Source organism: Penaeus japonicus, unplaced genomic scaffold (genome assembly GCF_977035675.1).
Source record: "Penaeus japonicus unplaced genomic scaffold, GWHDUDI00000001_assembly GWHDUDI00000012, whole genome shotgun sequence".
Taxonomy (NCBI): Eukaryota; Metazoa; Arthropoda; class Malacostraca; order Decapoda; family Penaeidae; genus Penaeus; species Penaeus japonicus.
This window is the reverse complement of record NW_028234414.1, coordinates 11,701,310-11,708,809: the sequence shown is the minus strand read 5'-3', so window position 1 is coordinate 11,708,809 and position 7,500 is coordinate 11,701,310. Positions and strand designations below refer to the sequence as shown.

At 40.4% G+C, this 7,500-nt stretch overlaps 1 protein-coding gene across 1 annotated transcript in view; it reads right to left on the bottom strand.

The window, feature by feature from the left end:
* Nucleotides 1-7,500, bottom strand: part of Kul (Kuzbanian-like) — a 385,693-nt gene that overhangs the window by 370,442 nt on the left and 7,751 nt on the right. The window lies entirely within an intron of this gene.

Sequence of the window (7,500 nt, the reverse complement as noted above, 5' to 3'; positions counted from 1 at the left end):
AAGATATATTTGATATTAATTTCCGCACGTGATAGCATCGGCGTTCTAATGATTATTTCCTAGAGATAAAAGGAGCATCCTTGAAGCCCACAGGAAATCAGGATTTGTTTTTTTTTTCTTTTTTTCTTTTTTGTCTTTTGCTTTTTTTCACATTATCTTCCGTGAACGCATGCTTTCTTCCCCTCCACCTCCACATTCCCTTACTTAAATACTACTCCACTTCCTCCTCCACCAACTCCATTTCTACCTCTATCAACTCCCCATTCTCTTCCCTCACCTCCACTTCTTCCTCCACCGACTCCATTTCTACTTCTATCAACTCCACATCCTCCCCACTCACCTCCACCTCCACCGTCGCATTCCCGTCCACAAAACCACTTGCTCCTCTCCACATCTTCCCCCGCGAAATCCGATCGCAAATGACGTGCTAACGGCATGCAAACTGTCCGGCGACCTCGCTCTCAGGGCGGCCCATCGCCCGCGCTAAGATATGCAATAAAGTCGATATCAACGTCTGACACCGCGGCATTCCCGCCCTTGTCCTCTAAAACAGCCCCCCTTCACCCCCGCCCCCCACGCCCACCTTCCCCCGGCAGAGGTCGGCCATGAGCCTCCCCGGTCGCTCATTACCGGGATCGCTTTATTGAATCTAAAATCGAACATCCAATCTCCCGGCGGCTACTCGGCCCCCTCATTTACGTTTCTCATTTACATTTCATTTACATCCGTGACGCCATATCTTCCGCCCGCCAGCCTTTAATTGGACCTTCGCTACGTCGGCCTTCGAGATTCCCCTCTTGCGCCAAATGTGTGCATTGCGATCCTCTTTCCTTGCTGAATTTGCGCGACGTTGCAAGTGTTGCAATAGAAGTAATTGCATCGACAACAACCCGCTCTGTTTACAAAGGCTTCTTCTAAAACCATCGATCTTAGTCGTTCCAAAATCGAAGACTAGAGTATAAGGCTGTTGACACATCACGAAGGGAAGCCGTATTGACATCCACGCGTGTACTTTGAGGATTCCCTAGCAATCGAAAACAAAAGGTGAAAAAAAAAAACGAAAATCGTGCACAGAATCTGATTCGCCAGCAATACCAATACTCTGCGGGGCATTATTCAATCCTGAGCCCCCTCCCTGCCCCCCCCCCCACCCAATCACCCCCTCCCACCCCGAACCTCACCCCAGAAAACAAAAAACAAAAACAAAAAAAAAGTTTAGCAACCCATATTGCACTTAACAAGATTGACCCAGGATGACCTCCAAGCTCTTCCCTGAGCCCTAAAAGGCCTTGACCCAAAGAGTACGTATGTTAGTAAGCCACAGCTATACTCAGTCAGGTTACGTTAACGCGGCAATACATTCCAACCGTAACACTTTCGTCGCTAAGCCGGTTCAACGCCACTCTATCCTCGAACAGCTTCCCTTAGCGCTTTCGGCTTCGCGCTTTTCATATAATATTGTGAAGTCGCAAAAAGGAGAGGCATTACCACTCTATTTGCGAAGAGCGAAGCAGGTAAATGTCACGCTATCTAATTAAGAAAAGATTTACGTGTTCTGCAAATCTCCTGAGAGTATAAACGGGTTAAGTGAGTTCGCGCTGTCTAGGGACACAGGGAGAGGGAGAGGGAGAGGGATGGGGGTTATGGGGGAAGGGAGATGGAGGGGAAAAAGGAGAGGAAGAAAGAGAAAGAGGGATGGAGGGAGTGAGGGAGGGAGGGAATGAGAGTGAGAGAGAAAGAGAGAGAGAGAGAGAGAGATTAATTGATATCGGTATCATCGGAAAATCGAGCATTTTCAGTAACTGGAATAAAGAGAAATTTGGCCTTATTTAAGATTCTTAAACTAATCTTTAATATGCAAAGTAAATTACTCAGGTAATAAACAAAATTGTTTACATTATCAATTATATGATTAAATCATTAAGTCATTTTGTCTGCCAGGAGTAGAGACATTACGCAAGATTAAACAAACGCATTCTGTGTGGTGTGTGGCAAGAAAAAAGTAACAAAGACGATCAGAAATAACAAATGACCTAAGTTGCCAGGATTGGCCTTTTATGTCACTTTGGCAGTGCTAATGATTTGGCGGAGCACAGTGGAAAACGGAGTACCAATCTCTACTTGACATTATATTTGGCATGGAAATATGCTATCAATAATGACAACAAATAAAAGTACACTACAGTGAAGCTTACACTGTCGTCACACATTTACTATTGAAATACTTGTACTATGCATTTAAAGAATTGGAATCGGAATCGAGACTTAAGTGGAATCGACATCGGTATCAGAATCGTTAGGGATTTTAGTGTTGTCGCATCGTTATTAATGTTACAAGGGAAGAAAATCATAATAAAACGAAGGTTAGGCCTACGTTGAGCCTATTAATTGAATCACATTTCTTATGGGCGCTCTTAATTAATAATTACCACGGATGGAGAAGGTTAGATTTGGAGTTACACACAATGTCAAAATGTTCTCGTTTACTATAGGCCTACCTGTCAAACAGAGCTAGGAGTACATTCAACATTAACTGTTGGTTCTGAAGAAAATGACAACATTATTGTGTTGTTTGTAATTCTCTGAACAAAGGTTCAGAATAACGATTCAACACTGAATTTCTACTTGGTATTGATACATTTTGGTATCTGTTATATCTTTACATATGGCCCGGTTTTTGGATAGGTCTACATTTCAATTTGGAAAGTACAAATATATAAGACTAAATAAAGTTGATATATCATTCAATTTTATTTCAAGGATGAGAGGAATAAGGAGAGAGACGGAGAAAAAAAGGTTACATATCAAATTAAAAGAGTAAAATGAGTTGCCGCCCAGAGACGGAGAGAGAAAGAGATATAAACAGAAAGAATGATAGATAGATAGATAGATAGTTAAAAAGAGAGCCACACATCTACATAGTCAACAATAAACACTCAGCCGTCTTAAAAATCCGCGAAATCTTACCAGTAAAGAAATATATACACTTAATTATCTTAAACATGTATATATTGAAACGAGAAATAAATCTCTAAACTCTCTTCATGGTGAGGAGTATTTAAGTCACAAGACGTTCAACAAAAGGCAAACCCTTCAATCCCCATCAAATTGCAGTATTCCATGATTCAGAGCTTCACGGCTGGATTTCTAACTGCAGTGTAAGAGGGCAACACTATCTCCATATAGAGCTAACCTCGAAATAACTCACAAGATCAACGTTCACCCAGAATAGCATAAAAAAATATGATGCTGTCCCGTTTCGTGTCACCTTCATAAAAGGTATTTTTTTCATTCGTTTCCCCAAAAATAAACTATGGAGAAAGGGAACTAAATATACTCATGTTTATCTGCCAGAAGCTAACGGAAGTTATATTTTTGAATATTTAAACGACAGTTTCCACAGGATATCTAGTTTAAGTCACTGTATCCTACTCACCGCGCAATGGAGACCTATGATGTGTAGGGGATATAAACGATCCTAGAAATAATCTTAGAATAACTTAAATAAAACGAGTTACGAGAAGATAAACTAGTCGCTAATTTTCCGAAGTAAGCTCGAGTTGCCGGTTATACTATTTTAGGTTTATGTACATGACAAGTATTGATATAAATTATCAATACCCGTCACATGTTATTACTTATGAATAGAAGGTGCACAACATTGTGACATACAACTACGCCACATAATTTTATAACTTATGAAAAAAAAATAATAATTTCACCATATATGATATTCTGTAAACAAAAACACCATACCTTTTCACTTTTCGCCTTCTCCTCTTCCTCCCCCTCTCCCTCTCTCCGTCTCACTCTCTCTCTCTCTCTCTCTCTCTCTCTCTCTCTCTCTCTCTCTCTCTCTCTCTCTCTCTCTCTCTCTCTCTCTCTCTCTCTCTCTCACTGTTTATATATATATATATATATATATATATATATATATATATATATATATATATATGTGTGTGTGTGTGTGTGTGTGTGTGTGTGTGTGTGTGTGTGTGTGTGTGTGTGTGTGTGTGTGTGTGTGTGTGTGGTTATGTTTGTATATTTGTTTGTAAATCGCTGTGTATGTCTATATGTATGTATGTGCATGATTTTATGTGCACACGTATCTACATTTTGATCTATCTATCCATCTATTTTGCTAATTAATGCATTCTTTCAAAGCTATTAAGCAGAACAGTGGCTGAAAGAGAGAGAGAAAGAAAGAAAGAGAGAGAGAGAGAGAGAGAGAGAGAGAGAGAGAGAGAGAGAGAGAGAGAGAGAGAGAGAGAGAGAGAGAGAGAGAGAGAGAGAGAGAGAGAGAAACACAAGATAACAAAGGAGTATTAATCACTCCACTGGACCACAAAAGGGTAATGGCTACAGCTGTATGTGTGTGCATGTGTGTGTGTGTGTGTGTGTGTGTGTGTGTGTGTGTGTATGTGCATGTGTGTGTGTGTGTGTGTGTATCGAATAATAAAACCCAACCATGATTAATCATAGCAAGATATGTGGTATCCCGAACAATCTATATATAAGAAAAAAAAAAACACCTCGTAATAGGATCCATAAATCACCCTTTTATATCAGGAAAATAATAGGAGATTCCAGCCCATAAAGACTACAGGATAGGCATAGTTTGCGGTATCGGAATAGACCTCCTGACGCTCCATTTAGTTTGGGCTCAGTCTATTTCTAGGCCTATCCAGGACTGAATAAAAGTAAAGTTTATAAGATCTTTTAATAGAAAGAAAGAAGACGAATAAATTTAACAAAGATGAAAGGGGAAATAAAGAAAACTAGGATGAAAGATCAGAAAAAATGGAGATGAAAGAAATGAAAGAACATAAAGTTGTAAGATAAAGAAAACAAAACGCAAAAAGGGAAGACACAAAAGAGAACGAAGATAAAGGAAAATGCAGATGGAGGAAGAGAGAGAGGAGAGGAGAGAAGATGGGAAGGGAAAGAAGAGGATTAGAAGAAATGGTAAAAGAAAAAAATGAATCGCGACGACGTTAATGATGAAAAAGAGAGACGGAATCAGAGAGAAAGAAGAGAAGACAAAAGAATAAAAGATGAGAGAGGAGAAAAAGAAAAAAGGACAATTCTATCTAGGCCTACTCCAAAATCTCCCAACAGGTAGCCTCCACGACATTAGCATAATCCCCAAGACGACGAAACCTCCGACCGAGGAAGGAATTCGCTCTTTCGGAAAGACCTTAGAAAAGATAAAAAAAGAAGAAAAAAAAAAAACTAACACTCGTAAGTCAAACTCGAAAAGGGGTACAAGAGAGATCCTCGAGGCTTCGTATCTGACCGAGACTTCAAACAACAATGGTCCTCGAAGAAGAAATGGAATATATATATATATACACACACACACACGCACACAGAAACGTCAAGAGAAACGTTCAATAAGAGAAAATGTAAGCAGAAGGTCTCTTTGTTCGCTGGCTGGTTGTGGACCGCCTTTCGGAGTTCGGAGTCGAGTTTGTGAGAAAAGGAATCTTATCGGACTTCTCCTTTTGAGAGTCGGGGATTGATACAACAAATGATATTCGAAAACGCCCTCATGCTGAGCGCCCAGCCTTTGTACAGTATAGGTATCTCTGTATTTCGTTATACTCAGACTTGGATTAATATGATACCACACCATATAAATAAAACTACTTGCTAGTTAATGTCACTAACAGTCTGATACCTAACACCTACATATCTTATTTCTAAACCCCAATGCCCGTATAATCAAACTCGAGAGATGTCAAGCCCGCGGCGAAATACGATTCTAACCTTGGTGTTGTTTACATCCGGGGATCTGATAGCTGGATCCCACGGGAGAGGGGGATTCTCGGGGCGTGTCCAGGGGAGGCCCATACACCCTTCTCGCATGTTATTCTGTAACTATCTCTTCCCCCTTTTCCAATCTTTATGGATACGTCTCTAGTTCTCTGCCTTTTTCAACCTGGTTGTTCGGTAGTTTTATTCGTGAATGTTTCCTTTCCCAACTTATTTTTAGGTTGTTGTTTTATCAGAGTTAGCTCCTACTTCTTGTTTATTGATACTGACCTCTGTATTTTTCAAATATAAACTCACGACAGACAGAGACACACACATACACATAATTACACACTAAACACAAAGAATTATCGAGGACCATCTCTATTCCATTTTTCCTATATCCCCCCCCCCTTTCACATACACCCCCTTTCTCTCCTTCACTCCGACAACAATAAAATGGCGGATTGTTGACTAGACGAATGGCCGAGTGGGCAATTGGGCGTACGGGCGTGTGGGTAGGTGTATATATAAAATCCTCCTGAGATGTACCCCTCCCCCCTTTGGGACCGATGAAGGGGGTGGAAACAAGTCTGGAAGGTAAAGGGGGATAAATGTGTGGGGGTTAGTGGGGGACGGGGGGAGGTGGAATGGATTGGGGAAGGGGGGATGGGTCCGGAGGGATGGAAGGATAGACGCTGGAAGCAGATAAACGGGGAAGGAGGGACAGGAGAGAGGGAGAGGAGAAAGAAGAGTGGGAGTAGGGGTTGGACAAGAAAAGACGGGAAGGGAATAGAAAGAGATGAGATAAGAAAGGGAGAAGGGAGAAGACGGATAGAAGGATAGGCGTTTGTGGGAGAGCATCACTATGTGAACTTTCTATGTGATGAGAATGTGGTTTAGTCTCTTAAAAAAACGATGTATCGGGCAGTTTTGAAGAAAGAGGAAGATAAGTGAAAGTAAATAGGAAGAGGGGGGAGAGAAAAGGTGGTGAAAGAGGGATATATATATATATATATATATATATATATATATATATATGTGTGTGTGTATACATATATATATATATATATATATATATATATATATATATATATATATAGAGAGAGAGAGAGAGAGAGAGAGAGAGAGAGAGAGAGAGACTGAGACAGAGAAAGAGAGAGAGGGGGGGGGAGAAGAGATAGAAAGAGAGAAAATAGAAATGAAGAACTCGACTAGCCGAAGAAGCAAATGAAAAAAGGCAAGAAAGAACACATCTCGGCCAAATCCGTTATGAGTAAATAATATAAGTTTATCAAACTTTGCTCTTCTTCGTCGCCGCCTTTCTTGTTTTTCTTCGTCATAGTCTTCTTCCTTTTCTTTTTCTTCTTCGTCTTCTAGCCTATGACCAAATAATCTATCACGCTTTTCTTCTTCTTCTTCCCTCTTCTTCCTATCCCTGGTTCCCTAATGCCACCCTTTAATCTCCCTGTCATCCTCCCTTACTTATTTTTATAATTTCCATCATCATTCTAATTTTCCCATAAACTGAATCAGTTAACCTGCCCTTCTTCCCCTCAAATGCTATTATCACGGACCCTCTCTTCCTACTCATAGTGCTCATTCTCGTCCTCTTCTTCATTTAATAAAAACAAAAAACGAAGAAAAAATGTATTGATAATCCATTGATAAAAAAACTTATCCATGTTTTTTGTTTTTTATGTACCCACGATCTTCCCGAAATGCAACAAAAACAGCCCCCCCCCC